This window comes from Salmo salar, chromosome 20 (assembly GCF_965601325.2).
Source record: "Salmo salar chromosome 20, fSalSal1, whole genome shotgun sequence".
Taxonomy (NCBI): Eukaryota; Metazoa; Chordata; class Actinopteri; order Salmoniformes; family Salmonidae; genus Salmo; species Salmo salar.
This window is the reverse complement of record NC_138310.1, coordinates 95,856,198-95,876,807: the sequence shown is the minus strand read 5'-3', so window position 1 is coordinate 95,876,807 and position 20,610 is coordinate 95,856,198. Positions and strand designations below refer to the sequence as shown.

Sequence of the window (20,610 nt, the reverse complement as noted above, 5' to 3'; positions counted from 1 at the left end):
GATGGGTTAGGGTTAGGATGGGTTAGGGTTAGGATGGGTTAGGATGGGTTAGGGTTAGGATGGGTTAGGATGGGTTAGAATGGGTTAGAATGGGTGAGGGTTAGGATGGGTTAGGGTTAGGATGGGTTAGGATGGGTAAGGATGGGTTAGGATGGGTTAGGATGGGTTAGGGTTGGTTAGGATGGGTTAGGATGGGTGAGGGTTAGGATGGGTTAGGGTTAGGATGGGTTAGGGTTAGGATGGGTTAGGATGGGTTAGGATGGGTTAGGATGGGATAGGATGGGTTAGGGTTAGGATGGGTTAGGATGGGTTAGGATGGGTTAGGATGGGTTAGGATGGGTTAGGATGGGTTAGGGTTAGGATGGGTTAGGAGGTGGGTTAGGATGGGTGAGGGTTAGGATGGGTTAGGATGGGTTAGGATGGGTTGGGTTAGGATGGGTTAGGATGGGTTAGGATGGGTAGGGTTAGGATGGGTTAGGTTTAGGATGGGTTAGGATGGGTTAGGATGGGTTAGGATGGGTTAGGGTTAGGATGGGTTAGGATGGGTTAGGATGGGTTAGGGTTAGGATCGGTTAGGGTTAGGATGGGTTAGGATGGGTTAGGGTTAGGATGGGTTAGGGTTAGGATGGGTTAGGGTTAGGGTTAGGATGGGTAAGGATGGGTTAGGGTTAGGATGGGTTAGGGTTAGGATGGGTTAGGGTTAGAATGGGTTAGGATGGGTTAGGGTTAGGATGGGTTAGGGTTAGGATGAGTTAGGGTTAGGATGAGTTAGGATGGGTTAGGATGGGTTAGAATGGGTGAGGGTTAGGATGGGTTAGGGTTAGAATGGGTTAGGGTTAGGATGGGTTAGGGTAAGGATGGGTTAGGGTTAGAATGGGTTAGAATGGGTTAGGATTAGGATGAGTTAGGGTAAGGATGGGTTAGGGTTAGGATGGGTTAGGGTTAGGATGGGTTAGGATGGGTTAGAATGGGTGAGGGTTAGGATGGGTTAGGATGGGTTAGAATGGGTTAGAATGGGTGAGGGTTAGGATGGGTTAGGGTTAGGATGGGTTAGGGTTAGGATGGGTTAGGATGGGTTAGGGTTAGGATGGGTTAGGATGGGTTAGAATGGGTTAGAATGGGTGAGGGTTAGGATGGGTTAGGGTTAGGATGGGTTAGGATGGGTAAGGATGGGTTAGGATGGGTTAGGATGGGTTAGGATGGGTTAGGGTTGGTTAGGATGGGTTAGGATGGGTGAGGGTTAGGATGGGTTAGGATGGGTTAGGGTTAGGATGGGTTAGGATGGGTTAGAATGGGTTAGAATGGGTGAGGGTTAGGATGGGTTAGGGTTAGGATGGGTTAGGATGGGTAAGGATGGGTTAGGATGGGTTAGGATGGGTTAGGATGGGTTAGGGTTGGTTAGGATGGGTTAGGATGGGTGAGGGTTAGGATGGGTTAGGGTTAGGATGGGTTAGGGTTAGCATGGGTTAGGATGGGTTAGGATGGGTTAGGATGGGATAGGATGGGTTAGGGTTAGGATGGGTTAGGATGGGTTAGGATGGGTTAGGATGGGATAGGATGGGTTAGGATGGGTTAGGGTTAGGATGGGTTAGGATGGGTTAGAATGGGTGAGGGTTAGGATGGGTTAGGGTTAGGATGGGTTAGGATGGGTTAGGATGGGTTAGGATGGGTTAGGTTTAGGATGGGTTAGGATGGGTTAGGATGGGTTAGGATGGGTTAGGGTTAGGATCGGTTAGAGTTAGGATGGGTTAGGATGGGTTAGGGTTAGGATTGGTTAGGGTTAGGATGGGTTAGGGTTAGGATGGGTAAGGATGGGTTAGGGTTAGGATGGGTTAGGGTTAGGATGGGTTAGGGTTAGAATGGGTTAGGATGGGTTAGGGTTAGGATGGGTTAGGGTTAGGATGAGTTAGGATGGATTAGGGTTAGGATGGGTTAGGATGGGTTAGAATGGGTGAGGGTTAGGATGGGTTAGGGTTAGGATGGGTTAGGGTTAGGATGGGTTAGGGTAAGGATGGGTTAGGGTTAGAATGGGTTAGAATGGGTTAGGATTAGGATGAGTTAGGGTAAGGATGGGTTAGGGTTAGGATGGGTTAGGGTTAGGATGGGTTAGGATGGGTTAGGGTTAGGATGGGTTAGGATGGGTTAGAATGGGTGAGGGTTAGGATGGGTTAGGGTTAGAATGGGTTAGGGTTAGGATGGGTTAGGGTTAGGATGGGTTAGGATGGGTTAGGGTTAGGATGGGTTAGGGTTAGGATGGTTTAGGGTTAGAATGGGTTAGGATGGGTTAGGATGGGTTAGGATGGGTGAGGGTTAGGATGGGTTAGGGTTAGAATGGGTTAGGGTTAGGATGGGTTAGGGTTAGGATGGGTTAGAATGGGTTAGGATGGGTTAGAATGGGTTAGGATGGGTTAGGGTTAGGATGGGTTAGGGTTAGGATGGGTTAGGGTTAGGATGGGTTAGGGTTAGGATGGGTTAGGATGGGTTAGGGTTAGGATGGGTTAGGATGGGTTAGAATGGGTGAGGGTTAGGATGGGTTAGGGTTAGGATGGGTTAGGGTTAGGATGGGTTAGAATGGGTTAGGATGGGTTAGAATGGGTTAGGGTTAGGATGGGTTAGGGTTAGAATGAGTTAGGGTTAGGATGGGTTAGGGTTAGGATGGGTTAGGATGGGTTAGAATGGGTTAGGGTTAGGATGGGTTAGGATGGGTTAGGGTGGGTTAGGATGGGTTAGGGTTAGGATGGGTTAGGGTTAGAATGAGTTAGGGTTAGGAAGGGTTAGGGTTAGGATGGGTTAGGATGGGTTAGAATGGGTTAGGGTTAGGATGGGTTAGGGTTAGGATGGGTTAGGGGTTAGGATGGGTTAGTATGGGTTAGGATGGGTTAGGGGTTAGAATGGGTTAGGATGGGTTAGGATGGGTTAGAATGGGTTAGGGGTTAGAATGGGTTAGGATGGGTTAGGATGGGTTAGGATGGGTTAGAATGGGTTAGGATGGGTTAGGGTTAGAATGGGTTAGCGGTTAGAATGGGTTAGGGTTAGGATGGGTTAGGATGGGTTAGAGGTTAGAATGGGTTAGGATGGGTTAGGGTTAGGATGGGTTAGCGGTTAGAATGGGTTAGGGTTAGAATGGGTTAGGGTTAGGATGGGTTAGGATGGGTTAGCGGTTAGAATGGGTTAGGGTTAGGATGGGTTAGGGTTAGGATGGGTTAGGGTTGGTTAGGATGGGTTAGGGTTAGGATGGGTTAGGGTTAGGATGGTTAAGGATGGGTTAGGTTAGGGATAGGATGGGTTAGCGGTTAGAATGGGTTAGGGTTAGGATGGGTTAGGGTTAGGATGGGTTAGAATGTGTTAGGGTTAGAATGGGTTAGGGTTAGGATGGGTTAGGGTTAAAATGGGTTAGGGTTAGGATGTGTTAGGGTTAGAATGGGTTAGGGTTAGGATGGATTATGGTTAGGATGGGTTAGAATGGATTAGGGTTAGGATGGGTTAGGATGGGTTAGAATGGGTTAGAATGGATTAGGGTTATAATGGGTTAGGGTTAGAATGGGTTAGGGTTAGGATGGATTATGGTTAGGATGGGTTAGAATGGATTAGGGTTAGGATGGGTTAGGATGGGTTAGAATGGGTTAGAATGGATTAGGGTTATAATGGGTTAGGGTTAGGATGGTTAGGGTTAGGATTGGTTAGGGTTAGAATGGGTTTGGGTTAGGATGGATTAGTGTTAGGATGGGTTAGGGTTAAAATGGGTTAGAATGCTTTAGGGTTAGGATGGGTTAGGCTTAGAATGGGTTAGGGTTAGGATGGGTTAGGGTTAGGATTGGTTAGGGTTAGAATGGGTTTGGGTTAGGATGGATTAGTGTTAGGATGGGTTACGGTTAGAATGGGTTAGAATGGGTTAGGGTTAGGATGGGTTAGGGTTATAATGGGTTAGGGTTAGAATGGGTAAGGGTTAGGATGGGTTAGGGTTAGAATGGGTTAGGGTTAGAATGGGTTAGGATGGATTAGGGTTAGAATGGGTTAGGGTTAGGATGGGTTAGAATGGGTTAGAATGGGTTAGGGTTAGAATGGGTTAGGGTTAGAATGGGTTAGGATGGGTTAGGGTTAGAATGGGTTAGGGTTAGGATCGGTTAGGGTTAGAATGGGTTAGGGTTAGGATGGGTTAGGATGTGTTAGGATGGGTTAGGGTTAGGATGGGTTAGAATGGGTTAGGGTTAGGATGGGTTAGGGTTAGGATGGGTTAGGGTTAGGATGGGTTAGGATGGGTTAGGGTTAGAATGGGTTAGGGTTAAGATGGGTTAGGGTTAGGATGGGTTAGGATGGGTTAGGGTTAGGATGGGTTAGGGTTAGGGTTAGGATGGGTTAGGGTTAGGATGGTTTAGGATGGGTTAGGGTTAGAATGGGTTAGGGTTAGGATGGGTTAGGGTTAGAATGGGTTAGGGTTATGATGGGTTAGGGTTAGGATGGGTTAGGGTTAGGATGGGTTAGGATGGGTTAGGGTTAGAATGGGTTAGGGTTAGGATCGGTTAGGGTTAGAATGGGTTAGGGTTAGGATGGGTTAGGATGTGTTAGGGTTAGAATGGGTTAGGATGTGTTAGGGTTAGGATGGGTTAGGGTTAGGATGGGTTAGGATGGGTTAGGGTTAGAATGGGTTAGGGTTAGGATGGGTTAGGATGTGTTAGGGTTAGGATGGGTTAAGATGTGTTAGGGTTAGAATGGGTTAGGGTTAGAGGATGGGTTAGGGTTAGGATGGGTTAGGATGTGTTAGGGTTAGAATGGGTTAGGGTTAGGATGGGTTAGGGTTAGAATGGGTTAGGGTTAGGATGGGTTAGGGTTAGGACGGATTAGGGTTAGGATGGGTTAGAATGGATTAGGGTTAGGATGGGTTAGGATGGGTTAGGGGTTAGGATGGATTAGGGTTATAATGGGTTAGGGTTAGGATAGGATGGTTAGGGTTAGGATTGGTTAGGGTTAGAATGGGTTTGGGTTAGGATGGATTAGGGTTAGGATGGGTTAGGGTTAGAATGGGTTAGAATGGGTTAGGGTTAGGATGGGTTAGGGTTAGAATGGGTTAGGGTTAGAATGGGTTAGGGTTAGGATGGGTTAGGGTTAGAATGGGTTAGGATGGGTTAGAATGGGTTAGGATGGGTTAGGGTTAGAATGGGTTAGGGTTAGAATGGGTTAGGGTTAGAATGGGTTAGGATGGGTTAGGGTTAGAACGGGTTAGGGTTAGGATGGGTTAGAATGGGTTAGGGTTAGAATGGGTTAGGGTTAGGATGGGTTAGGGTTAGAATGGGTTAGGGTTAGGATGGGTTAGGGTTTGAATGGGTTAGGGTTAGGGTGGGATAGGGTTAGGATGGGTTAGAGTTAGAATTGGTTAGGATGGGTTAGGATGGGTTAGGGTTAGAATGGGTTAGGGTTAGAATGGGTTAGGATGGGTTAGGGTTAGAATGGGTTAGGATGGGTTAGAATGGGTGAGGGTTAGGATGGGTTAGGGTTAGAATGGGTTAGGGTTAGGATGGGTTAGGGTAAGGATGGGTTAGGGTTAGGATGGGTTAGAATGGGTTAGGATTAGGATGAGTTAGGGTAAGGATGGGTTAGGGTTAGGATGGGTTAGGGTTAGGATGGGTTAGGATGGGTTAGGGTTAGGATGGGTTAGGATGGGTTAGAATGGGTGAGGGTTAGGATGGGTTAGGGTTAGAATGGGTTAGGGTTAGGATGGGTTAGGGTTAGGATGGGTTAGGATGGGTTAGGGTTAGGATGGGTTAGGGTTAGGATGGTTTAGGGTTAGAATGGGTTAGGATGGGTTAGGATGGGTGAGGGTTAGGATGGGTTAGGGTTAGAATGGGTTAGGGTTAGGATGGGTTAGGGTTAGGATGGGTTAGAATGGGTTAGGATGGGTTAGAATGGGTTAGGGTTAGGATGGGTTAGGGTTAGGATGGGTTAGGGGTTAGGATGGGTTAGTATGGGTTAGGATGGGTTAGGGGTTAGGATGGGTTAGGAGGATGGGTTAGGGGTTAGAATGGGTTAGGATGGGTTAGGATGGGTTAGAATGGGTTAGGATGGGTTAGGGTTAGGATGGGTTAGCGGTTAGAATGGGTTAGGGTTAGAATGGGTTAGGGTTAGGATGGGTTAGGATGGGTTAGCGGTTAGAATGGGTTAGGGTTAGAATGGGTTAGGGTTAGGATGGGTTAGAATGGGTTAGCGGTTAGAATGGGTTAGGGTTAGGATGGGTTAGGATGGGTTAGAGGTTAGAATGGGTTAGGATGGGTTAGGGTTAGGATGGGTTAGCGGTTAGAATGGGTTAGGGTTAGAATGGGTTAGGGTTAGGATGGGTTAGGATGGGTTAGCGGTTAGAATGGGTTAGGGTTAGGATGGGTTAGGGTTAGGATGGGTTAGGGTTGGTTAGGATGGGTTAGGGTTAGGATGGGTTAGGGTTAGGATGGTTAAGGATGGGTTAGGTTAGGGATAGGATGGGTTAGCGGTTAGAATGGGTTAGGGTTAGGATGGGTTAGGATGGGTTAGGGTGGGTTAGGGTTGGTTAGGATGGGTTAGGGTTAGGATGGGTTAGGGTTAGGATGGGTTAGGGTTAGGATGGTTAGGGTTAGGATGGGTTAGCGGTTAGAATGGGTATAGGGTTAGGATGGGTTAGGGTTAGAATGGGTTAGGGTTAGGATGGGTTAGGATGGGTTAGGGGTTAGGGTTAGGATGGGTTAGGGTTAGGATGGGTTAGGATGTGTTAGGGTTAGAATGGGTTAGGGTTAGGATGGGTTAGGGTTAGGATGGGTTAGGGTTAGGATGGGTTAGGATGTGTTAGGGTTAGAATGGGTTAGGGTTAGGATGGGTTAGGGTTAGGATGGGTTAGAATGGGTTAGGGTTAGAATGGGTTAGGGTTAGGATGGGTTAGGGTTAATGGGTTAGATGGGTTAGGGTTAGATGGGTTAGGGTTATGGGTTATGGGTTAGGATGGGTTAGGGTTAGAATGGTTAGGAATGGGTTAGGGTTAGAATGGGTTAGGGTTAGGATGGTTAGGTGGAGGGTTAGAATGGGTTAGGGTTAGGATGGGTTAGGATGGGTTAGCGGTTAGAATGGGTTAGGGTTAGGATGGGTTAGGGTTAGGATGGGTTAGGGTTGGTTAGGATGGGTTAGGGTTAGGATGGGTTAGGGTTAGGATGGTTAAGGATGGGTTAGGTTAGGGATAGGATGGGTTAGCGGTTAGAATGGGTTAGGGTTAGGATGGGTTAGGATGGGTTAGGGTGGGTTAGGGTTGGTTAGGATGGGTTAGGGTTAGGATGGGTTAGGGTTAGGATGGGTTAGGGTTAGGATGGTTAGGGTTAGGATGGGTTAGCGGTTAGAATGGGTAAGGGTTAGGATGGGTTAGGATGGGTTAGGGTTAGAATGGGTTAGGGTTAGGATGGGTTAGGATGGGTTAGGGGTTAGGGTTAGGATGGGTTAGGGTTAGGATGGGTTAGGATGTGTTAGGGTTAGAATGGGTTAGGGTTAGGATGGGTTAGGGTTAGGATGGGTTAGGGTTAGGATGGGTTAGGATGTGTTAGGGTTAGAATGGGTTAGGGTTAGGATGGGTTAGGGTTAGGATGGGTTAGAATGTGTTAGGGTTAGAATGGGTTAGGGTTAGGATGGGTTAGGGTTAAAATGGGTTAGGGTTAGGATGTGTTAGGGTTAGGATGGGTTAGGGTTATAATGGGTTAGGATGGGTTAGGGTTAGGATGGGTTAGGGTTAGAATGGATTAGGGTTATAATGGGTTAGGGTTAGAATGGGTTAGGGTTAGGATGGATTATGGTTAGGATGGGTTAGAATGGATTAGGGTTAGGATGGGTTAGGATGGGTTAGAATGGGTTAGAATGGATTAGGGTTATAATGGGTTAGGGTTAGGATGGTTAGGGTTAGGATTGGTTAGGGTTAGAATGGGTTTGGGTTAGGATGGATTAGGGTTAGGATGGTTAGGGTTAGGATTGGTTAGGGTTAGAATGGGTTTGGGTTAGGATGGATTAGTGTTAGGATGGGTTAGGGTTAGAATGGGTTAGAATGGTTTAGGGTTAGGATGGGTTAGGCTTAGAATGGGTTAGGGTTAGGATGGGTTAGGGTTAGAATGGGTTAGGGTTAGAATGGGTTAGGATGGGTTAGGGTTAGAATGGGTTAGGGTTAGGATGGGTTAGGATGGGTTAGAATGGGTTAGGGTTAGAATGGGTTAGGGTTAGAATGGGTTAGGATGGGTTAGGGTTAGAATGGGTTAGGGTTAGGATGGGTTAGGATGTGTTAGGGTTAGAATGGGTTAGGGTTAGGATGGGTTAGGGTTAGGATGGGTTAGAATGTGTTAGGGTTAGAATGGGTTAGGGTTAGGATGGGTTAGGGTTAAAATGGGTTAGGGTTAGGATGGGTTAGGGTTAGGATGGGTTAGGGTTATAATGGGTTAGGATGGGTTAGGGTTAGGATGGGTTAGGGTTAGAATGGATTAGGGTTAGAATGGGTTAGGGTTAGAATGGATTAGGGTTAGGATGGGTTAGAATGGATTAGGGCTAGGATGGGTTAGGATGGGTTAGAATGGATTAGGGTTATAATGGGTTAGGGTTAGGATGGTTAGGGTTAGGATTGGTTAGGGTTAGAATGGGTTTGGGTTAGGATGGATTAGTGTTAGGATGGGTTACGGTTAGAATGGGTGAGAATGGGTTAGGGTTAGGATGGGTTAGGGTTATAATGGGTTAGGGTTAGAATGGGTAAGGGTTAGGATGGGTTAGGGTTAGAATGGGTTAGGGTTAGGATGGGTTAGAATGGGTTAGAATGGGTTAGGGTTAGAATGGGTTAGGGTTAGAATGGGTTAGGATGGGTTAGGGTTAGAATGGGTTAGGGTTAGGATGGGTTAGGATGGGTTAGAATGGGTTAGGGTTAGGATGGGTTAGGGTTAGGATGGGTTAGGATGGGTTAGGGTTAGAATGGGTTAGGATGGGTTAGGGTTAGAATGGGTTAGGATGGGTTAGGATGGGTTAGGGTTAGGATGGGTTAGGGTTAGGGTTAGGATGGGTTAGGGTTAGGATGGTTTAGGATGGGTTAGGGTTAGAATGGGTTAGGGTTAGGATCGGTTAGGGTTAGAATGGGTTAGGGTTAGGATGGGTTAGGGTTAGAATGGATTAGGGTTAGGATGGGTTAGGATGGGTTAGGGTTATAATGGGTTAGGGTTAGGATGGATTAGGGTTAGGATGGGTTAGGGTTAAAATGGGTTAGGGTTAGGATGGGTTAGGGTTAGAATGGGTTAGGGTTAGGATGGATTAGGGTTAGGATCGGTTAGGATGGGTTAGGGTTAGGATGGGTTAGGATTATAATGGGATAGGGTTAGGATGGGTTAGGGTTAGGATGGGTTAGGATTGGTTAGGGTTAGAATGGGTTAGGGTTAGAATGGGTTAGGGTTAGGACGGATTAGGGTTAGGATGGGTTAGAATGGATTAGGGTTAGGATGGGTTAGGATGGGTTAGAATGGGTTAGAATGGATTAGGGTTATAATGGGTTAGGGTTAGGATTAGGATGGTTAGGGTTAGGATTGGTTAGGGTTAGAATGGGTTTGGTTAGGATGGATTAGGGTTAGGATGGGTTAGGGTTAGAATGGGTTAGAATGGGTTAGGGTTAGGATGGGTTAGGGTTAGAATGGGTTAGGGTTAGAATGGGTTAGGGTTAGGATGGGTTAGGGTTAGAATGGGTTAGGATGGGTTAGAATGGGTTAGGATGGGTTAGGGTTAGAATGGGTTAGGGTTAGAATGGGTTAGGGTTAGAATGGGTTAGGATGGGTTAGGGTTAGAACGGGTTAGGGTTAGGATGGGTTAGAATGGGTTAGGGTTAGAATGGGTTAGGGTTAGGATGGGTTAGGGTTAGAATGGGTTAGGGTTAGGATGGGTTAGGGTTAGGATGGGTTAGGGTTTGAATGGGTTAGGATGGGTTAGGGTTAGGGTGGGATAGGGTTAGGATGGGTTAGGGTTAGAATGGGTTAGGGTTAGGATGGGTTAGAGTTAGAATTGGTTAGGATGGGTTAGGATGGGTTAGGGTTAGAATGGGTTAGGGTTAGAATGGGTTAGGATGGGTTAGGGTTAGAATGGGTTAGGATGGGTTAGGGTTAGAATGGGTTAGGGTTAGGATGGGTTAGGATGGGTTAGGGTTAGGATGGGTTAGGGTTAGGATGGGTTAGGGGTTAGGATGGGTTAGGGTTAGGATGGGTTAGGGTTAGAATGGGTTAGGGGAGGTGGGTTAGGGTTAGGATGGGTTAGAATGGGTTAGGATGGGTTAGGGGTTAGGATGGGTTAGGGTTAGGATGGGTTAGGGGTTAGGATGCGTTAGGGTTAGGATGGGTTAGGGTTAGAATGGGTTAGGGTTAGGATGGGTTAGGGTTAGGATGGGTTAGGGGTTAGAGAAAGTAAGGTCTGTGTCAGATGACAACCCTAGGACATTATGTTATACAATACATGCATGTTTTGTTCAATCAAGTTCATATTTATATCAAAAACCAGCTTTTTACATTAGCATGTGACGTTCAGAACTAGCATACCCCCCGCAAACATCCGGGGAATTCGCTAACATTTTACTAAATTACTCACGATAAACGTTCACAAAAAGCATAACAATTATTTTAAGAATTATAGATACAGACCTCCTCTATGCACTCGATATGTCCGATTTTAAAATAGCTTTTTGGTGAAAGCACATTTTGCAATATTCTAAGTACATAGCCCAGGCATCACGGGCTCGCTATTTAGACACCCGGCAAGTTTAGCACTCACCATAATCATATTTACTATTATAAAATTTCATTACCTTTTGTTGTCTTCGTCAGAATACACACCCAGGACTGCTACTTCAATAACAAATGTTGGTTTGGTCCAAAATAATCCATCGTTATATCCGAATAGCGGCGTTTTGTTCGTGCGTTCCAGACACTATCCGAAATAGTAAAGAAGTGTCACGCGCATGGCGCAATTCGTGACAATAAAATTCTAAGTATTCCATTACCGTACTTCGAAGCATGTCAACCGCTGTTTAAAATCAATTTTTACGACATTTTTCTCGTAGAAAAGCGATAATATTCCGACAGGGAATCTCCTTTTCGGCAAACAGAGGAAAAAATCCCAAAGGCGGGGGCGGTCGGGGTCACGCGCATAAGCTAGTGTCTCTTGATCGGCCACTTGAGAAAGGCGATAATGTGTTTCAGCCTGGGGCTGGAATGACGACATTCTGTTTTTTCCCGGGCTCTGAGCGCCTATGGACGACGTGGGAAGTGTCACGTTAGAGCAGAGATCCTTAGTAAATGATAGAGATGGAAAAGAAGTTCAACAAATGGTCAGACAGGCCACTTCCTGTAAAGGAATCTCTCAGGTTTTGACCTGCCATTTGAGTTCTGTTATACTCACAGACACCATTCAAACAGTTTTAGAAAATTTAGGGTGTTTTCTATCCATATGTAATAAGTATATGCATATTCTAGTTACTGGGTAGGAGTGGTAACCAGATTAAATCGGGTATGTTTTTTATCCAGCCGTGTCAATGCTGCCCCCTAGCCCTAACAGGTTAACAAGTTGGAGCTCTTCTCTGTCTGCATTAACAAGGACAACACACAGGCCTTTCCATCATTGTATGATTTTTTGTGTGTAAATGAACTCAAGTTTACGGACAATGTCAAATGTGATATAGCGAAGCACCTGAGTGAGTTGGGTGAGCAATTACACAGGTACTTTCCTGAAACGGACGACACAAACAACTGGATTCAAATCAAATCACATTTTATTAGCCACGTATTTTTAGGGCCTTCCTCTGACACCACCTATATGTAAACACCACCACCACCAACATGTACACCACCACCACCAACATGTACACCACCACCACCACCACACATGTACACCATCACCACCATCAACATGTACACCACCACCACCACCAACATGTACACCACCACCACCACCACCATCAATATGTACACCACCACCACCACCAACATGTACACCACCACCACCATCAATATGTACACCACCACCACCACCAACATGTACACCACCACCACCACCAACATGTACACCACCACCACCACCACCATCAATATGTACACCACCACCACCATCAACATGTACACCACCACCACCACCAACATGTACACCACCACCACCACCACCAACATGTACACCACCACCACCACCACCACCACCACCATCAACATGTACACCACCACCATCAATATGTACACCACCACCACCATCAACATGTACACCACCACCACCACCACCAACATGTACACCACCACCACCATCACCAACATGTACACCACCACCACCATCAACATGTACACCACCACCACCACCACCAACATGTACACCACCACCACCACCACCACCACCACCACCACCATCAACATGTACACCACCACCATCAATATGTACACCACCACCACCATCAACATGTACACCACCACCACCACCACCAACATGTACACCACCACCACCATCACCAACATGTACACCACCACCACCACCACCATGTACACCACCACCACCACCAACATGTACACCACCACCACCACCACCACCAACATGTACACCACCACCACCATCAACATGTACACCACCACCACCATCAACATGTACACCACCACCACCACCACCAACATGTACACCACCACCACCACCACCATCAACATGTACACCACCACCATCAATATGTACACCACCACCACCATCAACATGTACACCACCACCACCATCAACATGTACACCACCACCATCAACATGTACACCACCACCACCACCAACATGTACACCACCACCACCATCAACATGTACACCACCACCACCACCACCATCAACATGTACACCACCACCACCACCAACATGTACACCACCACCACCACCACCACCACCACCAACATGTACACCACCACCACCACCAACATGTACACCACCACCACCACCACCACCACCACCACCATGTACACCACCACCACCAACATGTACACCACCACCACCACCACCAACATGTACACCACCACCACCACCACCATCAACATGTACACCACCACCACCACCACCATCAACATGTACACCACCACCACCACCACCATGTACACCACCACCACCAACATGTACACCACCACCATCAACATGTACACCACCCCCACCATCAACATGTACACCACCACCACCAACATGTACACCACCACCACCACCATCAACATGTACACCACCACCACCACCACCACCACCACCACCATCAACATGTACACCACCACCACCATCAACATGTACACCACCACCACCATCAACATGTACACCACCACCACCACCATCAACATGTACACCACCACCATCAACATGTACACCACCACCACCACCACCACCACCACCATGGACACCACCACCACCATCAACATGTACACCACCACCACCATCAACATGTACACCACCACCACCATCTACATGTACACCACCACCACCACCAACATGTACACCACCACCACCACCACCACCAACATGTACACCACCACCACCACCAACATGTACACCACCACCACCATCAACATGTACACCACCACCACCATCTACATGTACACCACCACCACCATCAACATGTACACCACCACCACCACCAACATATACACCACCACCACCACCAACATGTACACCACCCCCACCATCAACATGTACACCACCACCACCATCAACATGTACACCACCATCACCATCAACATGTACACCACCCCCACCACAGTCAACATGTACACCACCACCACCACCATGGACACCACCACCACCATCAACATGTACACCACCACCATCAACATGTACACCACCACCACCATCAACATGTACACCACCACCACCACCTCCACCACCATGTACACCACCACCACCATCAACATGTACACCACCACCACCATCAACATGTACACCACCACCACCTCAACATGTACACCACCATCACTACAGTCAATTCAATAATATAATAGGGCCAGGAGAACAGCATTGACTATTGAAATCATTTAATGCTTTTGAAAACAAATACAAGTTACTTCACTGAGTCACGTGAACAACATCACCATTTTTTCATCAATAGTTGTAATAAAACCCTCAGAAATATTTTACATTCACATGGCTGCATACAGACAAGTTCTCTCTATTATTGTTTTGTAGCAGTTCATTATTAACAAAGTCCACGTACGGTATGCATCAGCCCTGACCAAGTCCACGTACGGTATGCATCAGCCCTGACCAAGTCCATGTACAGTATGCATCGGCCCTGACCAAGTCCATGTACGGTATGCATCGGCCCTGACCAAGTCCACGTACGGTATGCATCAGCCCTGACCAAGTCCATGTACGGTATGCATCGGCCCTGACCAAGTCCACGTACGGTATGCATCAGCCCTGGCCAAGTCCATGTACGGTATGCATCGGCCCTGACCAAGTCCACGTACGGTATGCATCAGCCCTGACCAAGTCCATGTACGGTATGCATCGGCCTGTGACAAAGTCCATGTACGGTATGCATCAGCCCTGACCAAGTCCATGTACGGTATGCATCGGCCCTGACAAAGTCCACGTACGGTATGCATCAGCCCTGACCAAGTCCATGTACGGTATGCATCAGCCCTGACCAAGTCCATGTACGGTATGCATCGGCCTGTGACCAAGTCCACGTACGGTATGCATCAGCCCTGTGACCAAGTCCACGTACGGTATGCATCAGCCCTGTGACCAAGTCCATGTACGGTATGCATCAGCCCTGTGACCAAGTCCATGTACGGTATGCATCAGCCCTGTGACCAAGTCCATGTACGGTATGCATCAGCCCTGTGACCAAGTCCATGTACGGTATGCATCGGCCCTGACCAAGTCCATGTACGGTATGCATCGGCCCTGACCAAGTCCATGTACGGTATGCATCAGCCCTGACCAAGTCCACGTACGGTATGCATCGGCCCTGTGACCAAGTCCATGTACGGTATGCATCAGCCCTGTGACCAAGTACATGTACGGTATGCATCGGCCCTGACCAAGTCCACGTACGGTATGCATCAGCCCTGTGACCAAGTCCATGTACGGTATGCATCGGCCCTGACCAAGTCCATGTACGGTATGCATCAGCCCTGACCAAGTCCACGTACGGTATGCATCGGCCCTGTGACCAAGTCCACGTACGGTATGCATCAGCCCTGACCAAGTCCACGTACGGTACGCATCGGCCCTGTGACCAAGTCCACGTACGGTATGCATCGGCCCTGACCAAGTCCACGAACGGTATGCATCGGCCCTGACCAAGTCCATGTACGGTATGCATCGGCCCTGACCAAGTCCATGTACGGTATGCATCGGCCCTGTGACCAAGTCCATGTACGGTATGCATCGGCCCTGTGACCAAGTCCATGTACGGTATGCATCGGCCCTGTGACCAAGTCCATGTACGGTATGCATCGGCCCTGTGACCAAGTCCATGTACGGTATGCATCGGCCCTGTGACCAAGTCCATGTACGGTATGCATCGGCCCTGTGACCAAGTCCATGTACGGTATGCATCGGCCCTGTGACCAAGTCCACGTACGGTATGCATCGGCCCAGACCAAGTCCACGTACGGTATGCATCGGCTCTGACCAAGTCCACGTACGGTATGCATCGGCCCTGACCAAGTCCACGTACGGTATGCATCGGCCCTGACCAAGTCCATGTACGGTATGCATCGGCCCTGACCAAGTCCATGTACGGTATGCATCAGCCCTGTGACCAAGTCCATGTACGGTATGCATCAGCCCTGTGACCAAGTCCATGTACGGTATGCATCAGCCCTGTGACCAAGTCCATGTACGGTATGCATCGGCCCGTGACCAAGTCCACGTACGGTATGCATCGGCCCTGACCAAGTCCACGTACGGTATGCATCGGCCCTGTGACCAAGTCCATGTACGGTATGCATCGGCCCTGACCAAGTCCACGTACGGTATGCATCGGCCCTGTGACCAAGTCCATGTACGGTATGCATCGGCCCTGACCAAGTCCACGTACGGTATGCATCGGCCCTGTGACCAAGTCCATGTACGGTATGCTTCGGCCCTGTGACCAAGTCCATGTACGGTATGCATCGGCCCTGTGACCAAGTCCATGTACGGTATGCATCGGCCCTGTGACCAAGTCCATGTACGGTATGCATCGGCCCTGTGACCAAGTCCATGTACGGTATGCATCGGCCCTGTGACCAAGTCCATGTACGGTATGCATCGGCCCTGACCAAGTCCACGTACGGTATGCATCGGCCCTGTGACCAAGTCCACGTACGGTATGCATCGGCCCTGTGACCAAGTCCATGTACGGTATGCATCGGCCCTGTGACCAAGTCCATGTACGGTATGCATCGGCCCTGTGACCAAGTCCATGTACGGTATGCATCGGCCCTGTGACCAAGTCCATGTACGGTATGCATCGGCCCTGTGACCAAGTCCATGTACGGTATGCATCAGCCCTGTGACCAAGTCCATGTACGGTATGCATCGGCCCTGACCAAGTCCACGTACGGTATGCATCGGCCCTGTGACCAAGTCCATGTACGGTATGCATCGGCCCTGACCAAGTCCACGTACGGTATGCATCGGCCCTGTGACCAAGTCCATGTACGGTATGCATCGGCCCTGTGACCAAGTCCATGTACGGTATGCATCGGCCCTGTGACCAAGTCCATGTACTGTATGCATTGGCCCTGTGATAGCTGATATTGACAGCATTTCAAAACCTTACTGTTAGGGTTGCAAACACTGTTTTGAACTTTTCCAAGATTCCCTGGATTTCTGGAATCAGGAGGGAATAAGTAGACAATCCAGAACCCTGCAACCAGAATTTCTGTGAAACCTGGGAATTCTGGGAAAATGTACCGTAATTTTGCATCCAACCTATGGTACTGGAATGGTCAGAATAAGAGGGATGATGATGACGTAATAACAATCTACGCATATCAACTCAATCCAGCCATCATAGTTAAGGTTGCAAAGTTCCGGTAATTTCCCAAACATTTTCAGGTTTTCCAGAAATCCTGGTTGGAGGATTCCAGCTTTCCTTTATTATTTCCTCCTGATTCCAGAAATCTTCCAAATGGCATTTTTTTAAACATTTTTGTAATTTTGGGAATGTTACCAGAATTTTTTAACCCTAATCTGTGTTGTTCTTTTATCCTTAATCCGTGTTGTTCTTAACCCTAATCCGTGTTGTTCTTAATCCTAATCCGTGTTGTTCTTAACCCTAATCCGTGTTGTTCTTAATCCTAATCCGTGTTGTTCTTTTATCCCTAATCCGTATTGTTGTTTTATCCTTAATCCGTGTTGTTGTTTTATCCCTAATCCGTGTTGTTCTTTTATCCCTAATCCGTGTTGTTGTTTTATCCTTAATCCGTATTGTTGTTTTATCCTTAATCCGTGTTGTTGTTTTATCCCTAATCCGTGTTGTTGTTTTATCCTTAATCCGTGTTGTTCTTTTATCCCTAATCCGTATTGTTGTTTTATCCCTAATCCGTATTGTTGTTTTATCCCTAATCCGTATTGTTGTTTTATCCTTAATCCGTGTTGTTGTTTTATCCCTAATCCGTGTTGTTCTTTTATCCTTAATCCGTATTGTTGTTTTATCCCTAATCCGTATTGTTGTTTTATCCCTAATCCGTGTTGTTGTTTTATCCTTAATCCGTGTTGTTCTTTTAACCCTAATCCACATTGTTCTTTTATCCTTAATCCGCGTTGTTCTTTAATCCTTAATCCGTGTTGTTGTTTTATCCCTAATCCGTATTGTTGTTTTATCCCTAATCCGTGTTGTTCTTAACCCTAATCCGTATTGTTGTTTTATCCCTAATCCGCGTTGTTCTTTCTCTAGTATTTCACAGTCAAAATAGGTACATTGTAGAATGAGCAGGGTCCCTATTGCAGTTATCCTTGAAAAAAAGAAATCTATAAACTCAACTTTAATATTATACACATTATTTACAATGGAATGTTGAGCTGAAGTCTGTTGACCTAAAGCTATTGATTACAAAAGAGCTGAAGAATGAGGGAATTAAATCACAATCAATTATATAAAAACAGCCTCACCATATGGACAATCAAAAAGAAGACATTATTTTATTTGCTAACGTCTCTCATTCTCCCAAGCTGTTTTAAGAGTCACTTAAAACGTAACCACAAGACCTCTATGAAAAGGAAAACTCCTCCCAAAAACAATCTTTTGCTATTTGTTTCTTTAGTCCATCAGCAATCAAGTTTTCAAGATATGTAACTTTCAAAATCCAGAAATAGGTTCTGTATTATTCATCATACGGGACTTTTCTGGATAGTTACATAAAAAGTTATACATATTGATGATCTCTTTCATAAAGACATTTGTGTGTGGTTATTAAAATCATTGCAATTAAAATAAAGTGTCAAATAAAATGTATAATAAAAAAGCTTAATTATAGGACAGCTTTCAATTCCATGTGGTTATATTTGTGTTGACATCTTTTAAGGGTAACACATAATGCTGGAGGTTCATCATTAACATGTTTATTCAAACAGAGAGACTGGACTGTCAGATACTCAGCCAATGTCATTTTTGCTGGCTGCCAAGAAACATGCAAAACTAAGAGTTGTGTGCATTCCAAATGGCACCCTACTCTCTATATAGTGCACTGGTTCTAAGTAGTGCCCCCTATTCTCTATATAGTGCACTGGTTCTAAGTAGTTCACCCTATTCTCTATATATAGTGCACTGGTTCTAAGTAGTGTACCCTATTCTCTATATACTGGTACTAATTAGTGCCCCCTATTCTCTATATAGTGGTTCTAAGTAGTGCACCCTATTCTCTATATAGTCCACTGGTTCTAAGTAGTGCCCCCTATTCTCTATATAGTGCACTAGTTCTAAGTAATGCCCCCTATTCTCTATATAGTGGTTCTAAGTAGTTCACCCTATTCTCTATATACTGGTTCTAAGTAGTGCCTCCTATTCTCTATATAGTCCACTGGTTCTAAGTAGTGCACTCTATTCTCTATATAGTGGTTCTAAGTAGTGCCCCCTATTCTGTATATAGTGGTTCTAAGTAGTGCCCCCTATTCTCTATATACTGGTTCTAAGTAGTGCACTCTATTCTCTATATAGTGCACTGGTTCTAAGTAGTGCCCCCTATTCTCTATATACTGGTTCTAAGTAGTGCCCCCTATTCTCTATATACTGGTTCTAAGTAGTGCACCCTATTCTCTATATAGTCCACTGGTTCTAAGTAGTGCCCCCTATTCTGTATATAGTGGACTGGTTCTAAGTAATGCCCCCTATTCTCTATATACTGGTTCTAAGTAGTGCCCCCTATTCTCTATATACTGGTTCTAAGTAGTGCACTCTATTCTCTATATAGTGCACTGGTTCTAAGTAGTGCCCCCTATTCTCTATATAGTGGTTCTAAGTAGTGCACTCTATTCTCTATATAGTGCACTGGTTCTAAGTAGTGCCCCCTATTCTCTATATACTGGTTCTAAGTAGTGCACCCTATTCTCTATATAGTGCACTGGTTCTAAGTAGTGCCCTCTATTCTCTATATACTGGTTCTAAGTAGTGCACCCTATTCTCTATATAGTGCACTGGTTCTAAGTAGTGCACCCTATTCTCTATATAGTGGTTCTAAGTAGTGCACCCTATTCTCTATATAGTGCACTGGTTCTAAGTAATGCCCCCTATTCTCTATATATAGCGCACTGGTTCTAAGTAGTGCCCCCTATTCTCTATATACTGGTTCTAAGTAGTGCACCCTATTCTCTATATAGTGCACTGGTTCTAAGTAATGCCCCCTATTCTCTATATACTGGTTCTAAGTAGTGCACTCTATTCTCTATATATAGTGCACTGGTTCTAAGTAGTGCACTCTATTCTCTATATAGTGCACTGGTTCTAAGTAGTGCACTCTATTCTCTATATAGTGCACTGGTTCTAAGTAGTGCCCCCTATTCTCTATATATAGTGCACTGGTTCTAAGTAGTGCACTATACATGATAGGGAGCCATTTGGGATGTACTTTGGTCTTTTGTCTCTACATAATGAAATCCTTTTGTGAACTACTGACTGCCCACCGCACCCCTCCTCCCTACAGACACTAGCAGAGTTCTCCTCTCCTCTGAGCTGATGTGTGAACACACAGACTAGCTCTCTGTACAAAAGAGAACCACTAAAAACATCCATACTTCCACTCCCACCCACCCTCACATAAAATCACATGCATAAAACAAGGCTTAAGATGTCGACCAGTTTAAAGTCATCCAGAATGGCTTCTCTATGTGTCGATGTCCATCGCTTGACAGATTTCCCACTCGTACTTGGTTACAGATGTTGCATAGATTTTTTCACAATAATAATAATAATATTCTGTTAGTGGCTTAAAAGTTGCATATCAAAACTGAGGATAAAGAATGTTATGCTGTGGACCGCAGCTACTGGCAGCTGATATTGTGGGTCTAAAAGCCAACCAATCCCGTCTCTTAAGGAGCCAGTTCTGCTGTAGAGGAATCCATTTTTGTTTGATTTGTCTCCCATTTGTATCCATATAGAGATGTTGTGATTTATATACAGTACCAGTC

The 20,610-nt window shown here is 46.3% G+C and overlaps 1 protein-coding gene across 1 annotated transcript in view; it reads right to left on the bottom strand.

Moving 5' to 3' along the window:
- LOC106581602 (nectin 1b) overlaps positions 1 to 20,610 on the bottom strand; it is a 336,570-nt gene that overhangs the window by 165,922 nt on the left and 150,038 nt on the right. The gene's annotated exons all lie outside the window — the stretch shown is intronic.